General features: G+C 47.7%; 1 pseudogene; it reads right to left on the bottom strand.

Moving 5' to 3' along the window:
• Window positions 1-10,644: 10,644 nt before the first annotated feature.
• Window positions 10,645-12,559, bottom strand: part of LOC123157744 (probable pathogenesis-related protein CaO19.6200) — a 47,766-nt pseudogene continuing 45,851 nt past the window's right edge.

Genomic DNA, 12,559 nt, shown 5'->3' with positions numbered 1-12,559 from the left:
TGTAGGGATGAACTTTCTTTAGCCATGTTATTTTGACAAGACATGATTGCTTTGATTATTATGCTTGAAGTATTACTATTTCTTATGTCAATATGAACTTTTATTTTGAATCATTTGGATCTAAACATTCATGCCACAATAAAGAAATTACATTGAGAATTTTGCTAGGTAGCATTCCACATCGAAAATTCTGTTTGTATCATTTACCTACTAGAGGACGAGCAGGAATTAAGCTTGGGGATGCTTGATACGTCTCCAACGTATCTATAATTTTTTATTGTTCCATGCTATTATACTACCCGTTTGGGATGTTTATGGGCTTTACACATTTATATCATTTTTGGGACTAACCTACTAATCGGAGGCCCAGCCCGTATTGCTGTTTTTTTGCCTATTTTAGTATTTCGAAGAAAAGGAATATCAAACAAAGTCCAAACGGAATGAAACCTTTGGGAGCGTGATTTTTGGAACGAACGTGATCCAGAGGGCTTGGAGTGCAAGTCAAGAAGCAATCGAGGAAGCCACGAGGGTGGAGGGCCCCCCCCCCCTACTGGGCGCCCCCTATCTCGTGGGCCCCTTGGGCGTCCACGGACCTACTTCTTCCTCCTATATATACCCACGTACCCCGAGAACATCAGAGGCAACCACGAAAAACTATTTCCACCACCGTAACCTTCTGTATCCGCGAGATCCCATCTTGGAGCCTTCGTCGGCGCTCCGCCGGAGGGGGAATCGACCATGGAGGGCTTCTACATCAACACCATAGCCTCTCCGTTGAGTTGTGAGTAGTTTACCACAGAGCTTCATGTCCATAGTTATTAGCTAGATGGCTTCTTCTCTCTCTTTGGATCTCAATACCATGTTCTTGGAGATCTATTCGATGTAACTCTTTTTGCGGTGTGTTTGCCGAGATCCGATGAATCGTGGGTTTATGATCAAGTTTATCTATGAGAAATATTTGAATCTCCTCTGAATCCTTTTATGTGTGATTAAGTTATCTTTGTAAGTCTCTTCGAATTATCAGTTTGGTTTGGCCTACTAGATTGATCTTTCTTGCAATGGGAGAAGTGCTTAGCTTTGGGTTCAATCTTGCGGTGTCCTTTCCCAGTGACAACAGGGGCAGCAAGGCACGTATTGTATTGTTGCGATCGAGGATAAAACGATGGGGCTTATATCATATTGCATGAGTTTATCCCTCTACATCATTTCGTCTTTCTTAATGCGTTACTCTGTTCTTTATGAACTTAATACTCTAGATGCATGCTGGATAGCGGTCGATGTGTGGAGTAATAGTAGTAGATGCAGGCAGGAGTCGGTCAACTTGTCACGGACGTGATGCCTATATACATGATCATGCCTAGATAATCTCATAATTATTCACTTTTCTATCAATTGCTCGACAGTAATTTGTTCACCCACCATAATACTTATGCTATCTTGAGAGAAGCCACTAGTGAAACCTATGGCCCCCGGGTCTATCTTTTATCATATAAGATTTCAATCTACTTTTATTTCGTATCATATTATCTCTATCAGATCTCACTTTCGCAAGTGGTCGTGAAGGGATTGACAACCCCTTTATTGCGTTGGTTGCGAGTTCTTGTTTGTTTGTGTAGGTGCGTGGGACTTTTGAGGAGCCTCCTACTGGATTGATACCTTGGTTCTCAAAAACTGAGGGAAATACTTACGCTACTATTGCTGCATCACCCTTTCCTCTTCAAGGAAAACCAACACAAGCTCAAGACGTAGCAGCCATCATGCCGGTTCAAAGTCCGTGTCCAAGGATTTTCGTCATGGATTTTATTGGCTGACGGCTCACGCTGATGCGGAGGATCTAGTCAGTAAATGTGACGGTTGTCAGAAATTCTCAAGACGAGCTCACGTACCGGCTCAAGAATTGAGTATGATTCCAATTACTTGGCCGTTTGCAGTCTGGGGGCTTGACATGGTTCGGCGTTTCAAAAGGTCCAAAGATAAAAAGAGCCACCTTTTAGTGGCGGTTGACAAATTCAAAAAGTGGGTTGAGGCAGAGCCGGTTAGTAAGTGTGACGCAGCCACGGCGGTTCAATTCATGAAAAAGGTGATCTTTCGCTTTGGCTTTCCACACATCATTATAACTGACAATGGTACTAATCTGTCCAAGGGTGCCATGGAGGAGTTCTGTCAATGTGATCATGTCCGGCTTGATGTTTCGTCAGTAGCTCACCTTCAATCCAATGGTCAAGCTGAAAGGGCCAATCAGGAAATCTTGAAAGGCATCAAACCCCGGCTTATGGTTCCTTTGCAACGGATGCCAGATTGTTGGGTGGAGGAGTTACCTTCTGTGATATGGACCATCAATACTACCCCCCAACAGGTCTACGGGTTACATGCCTTTCTTCATGGTTTATGGAGCAGAGGCGGTTCTACCTAGTGACATCCGTCATGACTCGCCCCGTGTGGCGGCTTACGTTGAAGATGATAATGAACAAGCTCATCAGGATGCACTTGACCTGTTAGATGAAAAGCGTGACTTGGTAGCAGCCCACTCGGCGATTTACCAACAGGACCCGCGCCATTATCACAGCCGTGGGTTAAGTCCAGAACCTTTCAAGAAGGTGACTTGGTGCTTCGGCTCACACAGGATCAAACTGATGCACACAAGTTATCGCCACCCTGGGAAGGGCCCTTTGTGGTCAGCAAGAACTTGAACAACGCGTCATACCACCTTATCGATGTTCGAGAGCACAAAGACTCACGTAAGTCGGAGGAAGAGACCCACCGGCAGTGGAATATCGCTCATCTTCGGCCTTACTACACTTGAGCCACCGGCTCTCATGATGTACATATTTTGACGATGTATATATTCTGATAAATAATAAAGCAGGACCTCTATCCTTTTCATCCTCAATGATCATATGTCTTCATCATCATAATTTCAAATGACCAATTGGGGGTTGATCATATTTGAATCTAGCTTAACCCTCTTGGTTTGGCTCATGATCGTATTCGAATCTAGCCGTTAAACCTCATGATCACTAGGGGGATTCCTGTTCAAACATAGGTCGTATTCGAACCAAAGAGAACATAGCTGTCGGTGCCCTCTTGATACGCACAATGCCAAGCTCACTAGGGGGCTTCTTGATCGTATTCAAATCATAGCTTAACCCCTTTTGGGTCCAACTTTGATTGTATTCGAATCAGAGTCGTTAAAAAACGTTCAAGGTCATTTGGGGGATTCCTGTTCAAACATAGGTCGTATTCAAACCAAAGAGAAGATAGCTGTCGGTACCCTCTTGATCGGCGCAACGCCAAAGCCACTGGGCGCTACATGATCATATTCGAATCCTAGCTTAACCCCTTTGGAACGGTTTACTGATCGTATTCGAATCAGAAGCCTCGACTTTTTCTTTCTATTTGGTTTAAGTTTTTTGCAAACAATCTTTGGTTTTGTCTTGAGATTTTTTTGTTCATATCTAAGTATAAGTGTGGTTTAAATTTCACCCGACTTGGCTTTGGACGATAAGTCGCCAGCATGTTACAATCATCATATATTTGGAAGTGTTGGCTTCTAAGGATTGGGTTATCACCCTTACTGTTCAGGTCACATAAACCGACAGTACAAATTCAAAATCACAGGTATGATATTATAGTTGTGTTTCAAAGCTATAATTTATAACAGGCTTATCTGTGACGCTTTTTTCCATATTAGTGGTTATATGAAAGATCTTATGACCCGCCCTGCGGTAAACCGCCAAAGGTTCTTGTGGTCTATTTTTGTGTGCAGGACAGTTCAAAGACTTTCTTATGCATAAGGAAAACAGATGATAACTATAAAAAGGGGCGAATATAAGACGGTGGCTTAACATTGTTGAGCACCAAAACATGCACGATGGCACGACAATGCAAAGTCATTTCTACGCTGTTACATGACTCCCTGAGTCCAAATGATTAAATTATTTTTCAGCGGGTTACAACTATGAGCCGCCTGGTGGATCAATTCTCTTGTTGGCCTGAAGCTTCCGGATCAACCCTTTCCACTCCTCCGTCATGTTCCCTGTCCTAGAAGGTTGATGATGGCCAGTCAATGCCATTCAAAGCTTCAAATTCAGCTTCATCATCAATTAGTCCGGCCGGGTCAACTTCAGGGGCAAAGGTATGATTACGGATTGGTGGAATCAGGCTGGTCACTTTATAATGTGGCGTTGGAATCCTCTGATTCTCCGTGTCATAACCTGGATGGTACCTGGTGAGATCCGCCTCATCGTCAAGGGTGGCCACAAGGCGTATCTTCTTCACACAAGCGGTGAAGTCTTCCTGTTCAAAGGAAGTGCCATCCTCCTTAAGGCTTGGATACCCAATGGCGATGTCGGCCGGGTCTAATTTTGGTAGCCAAGCTTTGCCCCGGCTTAAGGCGGCTACGGCTCCGGCTCTTGGAGGCGATCGCCTTAGTTCATTAAACCGCTGGGGCAGCACAGAAAGCTTCTTTAGTACATCCACCAGGAGTGTGGGGACTTCATTTGACAAGGCAATTGTGGCTAAGGCACATTGAGATCCGGTGTAAAGGTTGTTCCACAAACGTATAAACCGCCTTCAGCTTCACCAACATGTCTTGATTAAGATTTGAGCTCCTGGGGCCTGCATAGCAATGTCGGGTGAGTTAATGATATGATCACTAGAAAGATTCAAATATTTGACACTTGCAGGGTGACTTACCAAATATTGCTGAGACCATCTGAGATACATGGCATTTTAAGCCGGACAATTCGACGGTCGCCTCTTCAAGAGCCGCCTCAGCCTTCTTAGCTTGATTGGTCAAACTGATCTTTTCTTCAGCCCAGGCCTCTTTCTCCACTTCAAAGTCTTTTTTCAGTTTCTCTTGTTCAGATACACTGAATTGAAATCTAGAGTTGGATCTTTGGGTTTCAGTCTCCTGTGCTTCCAGGCGGTTCTTCAAGTCAGACACTTCTGATTAAAGTTGAGTGGTGGTGGCCTGTACAAATACCGGGTCAAAATCACGATTGTTAGCATACAATATTAAGTCCCAAGCCTTTTGCAAGCAACAACACTTGGCACTTGGGGGCTAATGTCTACCGAACAATTTTACCTAAGTGGCGGTTCATGAGAGTAAGTCCCAAGCACTTTGCAAGCAAGAGTACTTGGCACTTGGGGGCTAATGCATATTGCTATTAAATCTACCCAAGTACTATATTCTATACAAGTAGGTGAAGGACCAGCTTATTCATGTTGATTAAACCGGCCCTTAGGGACTATGAATTAGGCCTGAGTTTTTACAGGTTTGACCAAACGATATTACTAATGCTTACATGTATGTTCTAAGTCTATAGCATATTCATCATAAGCAATAGACTTGGGGGCTTCCTTAGTAAGGATAATTCAGTGAAGGGAAGAGATTATACCTCAAATTTCTGGTGCATTTGCTTCACCATGTCAACTTCGACATCACGGCTGTTGTGCACTTGGCTAAGATAGCCAGACAAAACTTCCCCAATGCTCATGTGAGAATAATCAACAATGTCAAACCTGACCTTACGGTGTTCCAGGTGCTCCTCCTTGGCAGAACACTTGGCGAGCACAGTAGGTCTCCCCGGCTCAGTGTAGCCAGTCTTGGTAATTTCAACATCAGCGTCTTGGGGGTCGACTGTCTTGGCCGGGCTAGAGACTTCAGGATTTTCAGAGCCATCGGTGGTTTGATCAGCAGGCGGGTCAGTAGTTGATGTTGGTGTATCATGCGCCGGTTCAAGTGGCGGCTCAAGAATAGAGGCCTCAGGCGCGTCCGTCTAGAGTTCCGGCTCTTTGAAGATTGGCTCTTCGGCCGACTTGTTCTTCTTTGCCTTCTTGCTAGGCCTTGCTTTTCCACTGCATATATAAGATCCAAAAGATCAGTACAAGTATAAAGAATTGAAATTAATACAGCATAACTAAATCATCATTATCCCGGAGCGGTCTTGAAAGCCGGCAAGTTGGACTGGATTGAGTCGCCGGAGGAAGGTGATGTTTCCTGATAATTTGAATCAGAAGAGTTGAGTGGCTGATGAGTGAGACCCGCCAAAGGATAAAAAGGATTTAAGTCGGAGGTGACCTCGTTCCGGCGCTTCCTAGGTGTGTTTGGTAAGCCGGAGGAGAGTTTCGCGTCCTTGCTGGTCCGGGTTTGCCTCCGGCTCTCATGAATATGTCGCTTCAAAAGAAATTGAGGATCCTGATAAGCTAAGGGATGTGAAAATCTTACTTTCAGGGTTATTCTTCGGATTTTCTGTCTTGGCAAAGGCTCAGAGTCGGAGGAAATAATAGTTACCTCTTCATCTACTCCGCGACTCATTCCCGTGTCATCCTGATGATAATCAGTGTCAACAAGGTGGTTAAAAAAGGAGCCAAGATAGTCAAGAGCTACCTCCGACTCAGAGAAATCTTCTAATCGAAGCAAGTTAGAGGCGCTGACCTTCTTTCCCTTCTTCTTGGAGGCAGCTTTCCTGGCGGCTCTCTTGGCCTTCTTGGCTTTCTTCGCAGCCTCATGATCATACTTTGTCTTCCAAAATTTACCATCAGCCTGTGAAAATCAACAAAGGTTGAGTACAGACAAACATTAAGGATGAAGATAATTTACTCAGGTTCGCGGCTTACCGCTGGAGCCGGGTTAGCTTCGCAGAAGGGGCTTAAGCCCACCTTGCCACAATCTGCTAGGCTTTCATTCAAGAGTGACTTTGTCATGTCATCAACGACATGGTCAGGTAAATCGTCAGGACTGTGTCGCAGAGGGTCATTCTTCTTGCCCGTGTAGGTGCACATCAAATCGGAGTGGCGGCTCAACGGAATGATCCGCCAGGCAAGCCAAACCCAGACCAAGTCGATACCATTTAGCCCATTCCCCAAAAGAGCCTTGATTTTAACCATGGTGGGGGCGAGTGTTTGGCGTTCGGTGGATGTCACCTTATCAGGAAGCGGATGATTGTAGTCAAGACGCAGAGCACAAAAGCCGGGCAGAGGGTTCTGATCAGCGAGAGAAGTATCTTGGCAATAGAACCATGTCTGGTTCCAGTCTTTGGGGTGACTTGGTGGATTCACATAAGGAAAAATGACGTCTCTCCGTCGTTGAATTGAGACCCCGCCAAGCTCCAAGCTAGGTCCATTGGCATATTCATTCTGGCAGTTCAAATAAAATAACTCTCTAAAGAGTAGTAACTTGGGCTCTTCTCCAAGATACACCTCATTGAACACTTGAAAGTTGCAAATATTAGACACAGAGTTGGGTCCGATGTCTTGAGAACGGAGGTCAAAAAAGTGCAGGACTTTGAGCCGGGTGGTGAAACCCCCGGTTCATATGGTTAGTGAAGACGATAACCTCCCCCTCTTTGGGCTGAGTTTTTTCTTCTGTTGGGTCAGGAGCGCGATATGACATGACTTCCTTCTTTGGCAGATAGCCATGTTGGGGAACGTAGCAAAATTCAAAAAAATTCCTACGTGTCACCAAGATCTATCTATGGAGAAACCAACAACGAGGGGAAGGAGAGTGCATCTACATACCCTTGTAGATCGCTAAGCGGAAGCGTTCAAGAGAACGGGGTTGAAGGAGTCGTACTCGTTGTGATCCAAATCACCGGAGATCCTAGTGCCGAACGGACGGCACCTCCGCGTTCAACACACGTACAGCCCGGTGACGTCTCCCATGCCTTGATCCAGCAAGGTGAGAGGGAGAGGTTGAGGAAGACTCCATCCAGCAGCAGCACAACGGCGTGGTGCTGATGGAGTAGCGTGGCAATCCTGCAGGGCTTCGCCAAGCACCGCGGGAGAGGAGAAGGGAGAGAGGTAGGGCTGCGCCAGGGAGAGGTCAAACTCATGTGTTGGCAGCCCCAAGACCCTCAAGTATATATATAGGGGGAGGGGAGGGGGCTGCGCCCCCTCTAGGGTTCCCTCCCCAGGTGTGACGGCAGCCCCCAGATCCCATCTGGGTGGCGGCCAGAAGGGGAGAGAGGGGGGGCGCACCTGGGGTGGGCCTTAATTAGGGCCCATTTGCCCTAGGGTTTCCCCCCTCCCACTCTTGCCTGTGCCTTGGGCCTTGTAGGGAGGGCGCACCAGCCCACCTGGGGCTGGTCCCCTCCCACACTTGTCCCATGCAGCCCTCCGAGGATGGTGGCCCCACTTGGTGGACCCGCGGGACCCTCCCGGTGGTCCCGCTACGTTACCGATAAAACCCGAAACTTTTCCGGTGACCAAAACAGGACTTCCCGTATATAAATCTTTACCTCCGGACCATTCCGGAACTCCTCGTGACGTTCGGGATCTCATCCGGGACTCCGAACAACATTCGGTAACCACATCCAAACTTCCTTTATAACCCTAGCATCATCGAACCTTAAGTATGTAGACCCTACGGGTTTGGGAACCATGCAGACATGACTGAGATGTTCTCCGGTCAATAACCAACAGCGGGATCTGGATACCCATGTTGGCTCCCACATGTTCCACGATGATCTCATCGGATGAACCGCGATGTCAAGGACTCAATCGATCCCGTATACAATTCCCTTTGTCTAGCGGTATTGTACTTGCCCGACATTCGATCGTCGGTATCCCGATACCTTGTTCAATCTCGTTACCGGCAAGTCTCTTTACTCGTTCCGTAACACATCAGCCCGTGATCAACCCCTTGGTCACATTGTGCACATTATGATGATGTCCTACCGAGTGGGCCCAGAGATACCTCTCCGTTTACCGGAGTGACAAATCCCAGTCTCGATTCGTGCCAACCCAACAGACACTTTCGGAGATACCTGTAGTGCACCTTTATAGCCACCCAGTTACGTTGTGATGTTTGGTGAACCCAAAGCATTCCTACGGTATCTGGGAGTTGCACAATCTCATGGTCTAAGGAAAAGAAACTTGACATTAGAAAAGCATTAGCATACGAACTACACGATCTTTGTGCTAGGCTTAGAATTGGGTCTTGTCCATCACATCATTCTCCAAATGATGTGATCCCGTTATCAACGACATCCAATGTCCATGGTTAGGAAACCGTAACCATCTATCGATCAACGAGCTAGTCAACTAGAGGCTTACTAGGGACATGGTGTTGTCTATGTACCCATACATGTATCTGAGTTTCCTATCAATACAATTATAGCATGGATAATAAATGATTATCGTGAATAAGGAAATATAATAATAACTAATTTATTATTGCCTCTAGGGCATATTTCCAACAGTCTCCCACTTGCACTAGAGTCAATAATCTAGTTCACATCGCCATGTGATTAACACTGATAGGTCACATCGCCATGTGACTAACATCCAAAGAGTTTACTAGTGTCACTAAACTAGTTCACATGATCATGTGATTAAGACTCAATGAGTTCAGGGGTTTGATCATGTTTTGCTTGTGAGAGAGGTTTCAGTCAACGGATCTGCAACATTCAGATCCGTATGTACTTCGCAAATTTCTAGGTCATATTGTAAATACTGCTTCCACGCTCCACTTGGAGCTATTCCAAATGGTTGCTCCACTATACGTATCCGGTTTGCTACTCAGAGTCATTCAGATAGGTGTTAAAGCTTGCATCAACGTAACCCTTTACGCCGAACTCTTTATCACCTCCATAATCAAGAAACATGTCCTTATTACTCCAAGGACATACTACAATAACAATCATTTCACAGCTGTGATTGAGGAGCCTGGCCAATAAACAAGTTATTCAACCCGCAACCATAAAATAAAATAAATATACAAGTTATTCAAATTCTGACATGTTGTCCCGGCGGCTAATCAGCTTTTGTTTGGAGTCGAGACAACAAAGGCTGCTGCCTTCTGGAGGATCAGATCACTCATGTGCATGACAGCGTATTCGAGTTTCTTCCTTCCTCCCCATGCAGCTCCTCCAACACAAAAACAATCTTTCAGTGAACATCATGGATATGTTTTTAAGTGAGCTGTGGAAAAATCTAAGAGCGTTTTTTTTTGCAGGGGAATTCAAAGAGCATTTAATATATGGAGTACACCAAGGAAAACAACATGAAACATGAAATGAACATATTCCCTGCAAAATACAGACCACGTTCTGCACCATAGCCCTACCCATGTCGTGTCACCACTCCTCCCTGTGACGGACAATAGGCTGAGTGAGAAGGAACACTACGCAGCCTAGATGAATTCCAATCGCCATGTGGATTTTAATGTCTGCAATATAGCAAAGCCGCAGTAAGAACCCATGCCAAACTATCAAGCACACCAGCCCATTATTTTTCCTGATTAATCAGAATTAAGTCCTTCACAAAAAAATATTTAAAGTTTAAGTCATTAACCTATACAAACTTGTGTCTTTCTGTTGTTTCATTGGCCAGGTCTCGGCGTACTGGTGCACAAGAGTACCATTTCTCTACTAATAACATGTTCAAGTCCCATGATCTTTGTCTTCGTTATACCTCTGAAATTTTTAAATCAAAACCAACCATATCGCTTAAATATGAGGGTACACACAGTTTATTATCTTTGAAAACACCCCCCCCCCCCTAAACCTCTCATCACTTACCAATAACTACGGGTTCTTATATCCTTGAAAACAAATTCAAATTTCATTTGAAAGTTTTTTCAGGGGTTCACAATATTATTGTTATCGTCATTTATTTTCCAAGATTTGAACAAGAAAACAAAAGGAAAGACATTTGCATGGAGGTGTATATGATTACACTTACACGCATTCTTAAAAAAAAAAGATTACACTTACACGCTCCATAGTGCCGCATGGATACATGCAGGCCGGAATGTGCGCTTATTTACGTACCTACTGTACGTATAACATATTTATAGAAGTAAATATTCAAAATACACACACATAAACACACGCACGTATGCATGTATGATCACATTCACACGTACGTACCACTTGGCTTCGGCGTCAAGGGTGAGGAACGCGAACGGGCGCTCGCCGTTGAAGTTGCCCGGGGGGTTGTAGTTGCAGGTGTGAAGACGCCCCGGTTCCCGGCGCAGACCACGCGCGCGCAGCCGATGCGGGTCGACTTGCGCCACACCACCTGCGTGTGCCCGCACACCTTGCCGGCGTTGCAGGTGTTGGTGTTGAGGTGGTAGTTCCGCTTCTCGTCCACCCACGACTTCACGGCGTTCGAGGCCGTCCACGACTGCCCGGAACCCCAGAAGATGTTCTCGCCGAACGGCCCGCCGAGTGCTGCAGCCGGCAGTCGGCGGCGCGCTTGTTCGCGTAGTCCTGCGCGACCCTGGCCACGCTGTTGTCCATGTCACCGGGCCGACGCCGTCCGCGGCGCGGGCGCGGTTGTGCCGGTTGACGAAGTCCTGCAGGGTGTTCTGCGCCGAGACACCGGCCACCACGGCCATGACTATGGCCAGCGCGAACATTGCAAGACTGCTCTTGGAAGATGCGATGATTAGCTAGTAGGTGACTCGAGATCGATGAAGAGTAGGGCTGGAGTTTGACCGGTATTTGTAGCCTGGGGACGTGGAAAGAGTCCATGGCTATCTTTTTTTTTTTGAACTGCATGGGTATCTATTTGCTGAAAGAGGGTTTTCCCGCTTTGTATACAAAGCAACCAACCGAACCAAACAGGGATAGGTGCTGGGGCGGAAACAACACAGTCACGTCCAAAAGAAAAGACAGAGAAAGAACAAAGAAACAAATGCCGACAACGGCGGATCAACAAAAACGAAGAAGCCTCGCGACCACTGCGCCCACCAGGATCTTCCACTAGGCTCCAAGACTCCGGAGCGTCGGCACCTATCAACACCTCCAAGAAGGATCGCGACGATGACGACGCTGCTGCCAAGGGTTTCCCCCGGTACACGACGAGGCGAGAGGAAGGGTAGCCCCCGACGCCCTCCCGGAAGGTCAGGTGGCGCCCACAAGCGTCACCGCGCCGGTGTCGGACACGTCGACAAGGGTTTCCCCCGATCCCAACCCGCATCACGGGAGCTCCGGATCCAGCCACCAGACCAACCACTACCCTGCGCCAACGCGGACATGAGGCCCCCACGCCGTCTCACCACGGCACCGCGGAGTGAGGACAGCGTGGCGAAGAATCAGAGCCGGGACTAGGGCATCAGCATCGTTGGCACGCGGGAGGGCCCCACCTCCACCGTCCGCGACGGTAGCCGTCTAGACGCAATAGCAGGAACACACCAGGCTCGTGGTCGCACAGGCCCGGCCGAGACCTCGTGGGCCCGTAAAGCTCCTGCCTTCGCGCTGCTGCCAGCACGCCGTCGACTCCGACGCCCCACATCCGAGCTGCTCCTCCTCCTCACCGCGCCGCAGACAACGAGGCCACGCCGGGGAGCCGGCCCGCTAGGACCCAGATGGGGCCCATCGGGTCCAAATCTGGGCCGGGGTGGCGACGAGGCCACCCATCACCACCACATCGCCCCGCCGCCAAGGAGGGGCGCTGACACCACGCCTGCCCGCCGGCCGCCGCCGCAGGGCAGCTGGACCGCAGCCACGCCGAGCAGCACCGCCGCCGCCTCCCTTCCCCGGGAAGGGAGCACGCGTGCGCAGGAAAGGGAAAGCCCGCCGCCGCCAGAGCCACCCGGGCCAGCGCCGGG

The sequence above is a fragment of the Triticum aestivum genome, chromosome 7B, assembly GCF_018294505.1.
Source record: "Triticum aestivum cultivar Chinese Spring chromosome 7B, IWGSC CS RefSeq v2.1, whole genome shotgun sequence".
In the NCBI taxonomy this organism is placed as follows: domain Eukaryota; kingdom Viridiplantae; phylum Streptophyta; class Magnoliopsida; order Poales; family Poaceae; genus Triticum; species Triticum aestivum.
Note: the sequence above shows the minus strand (reverse complement) of the source record. Positions and strands in the feature narration are given on the sequence as shown.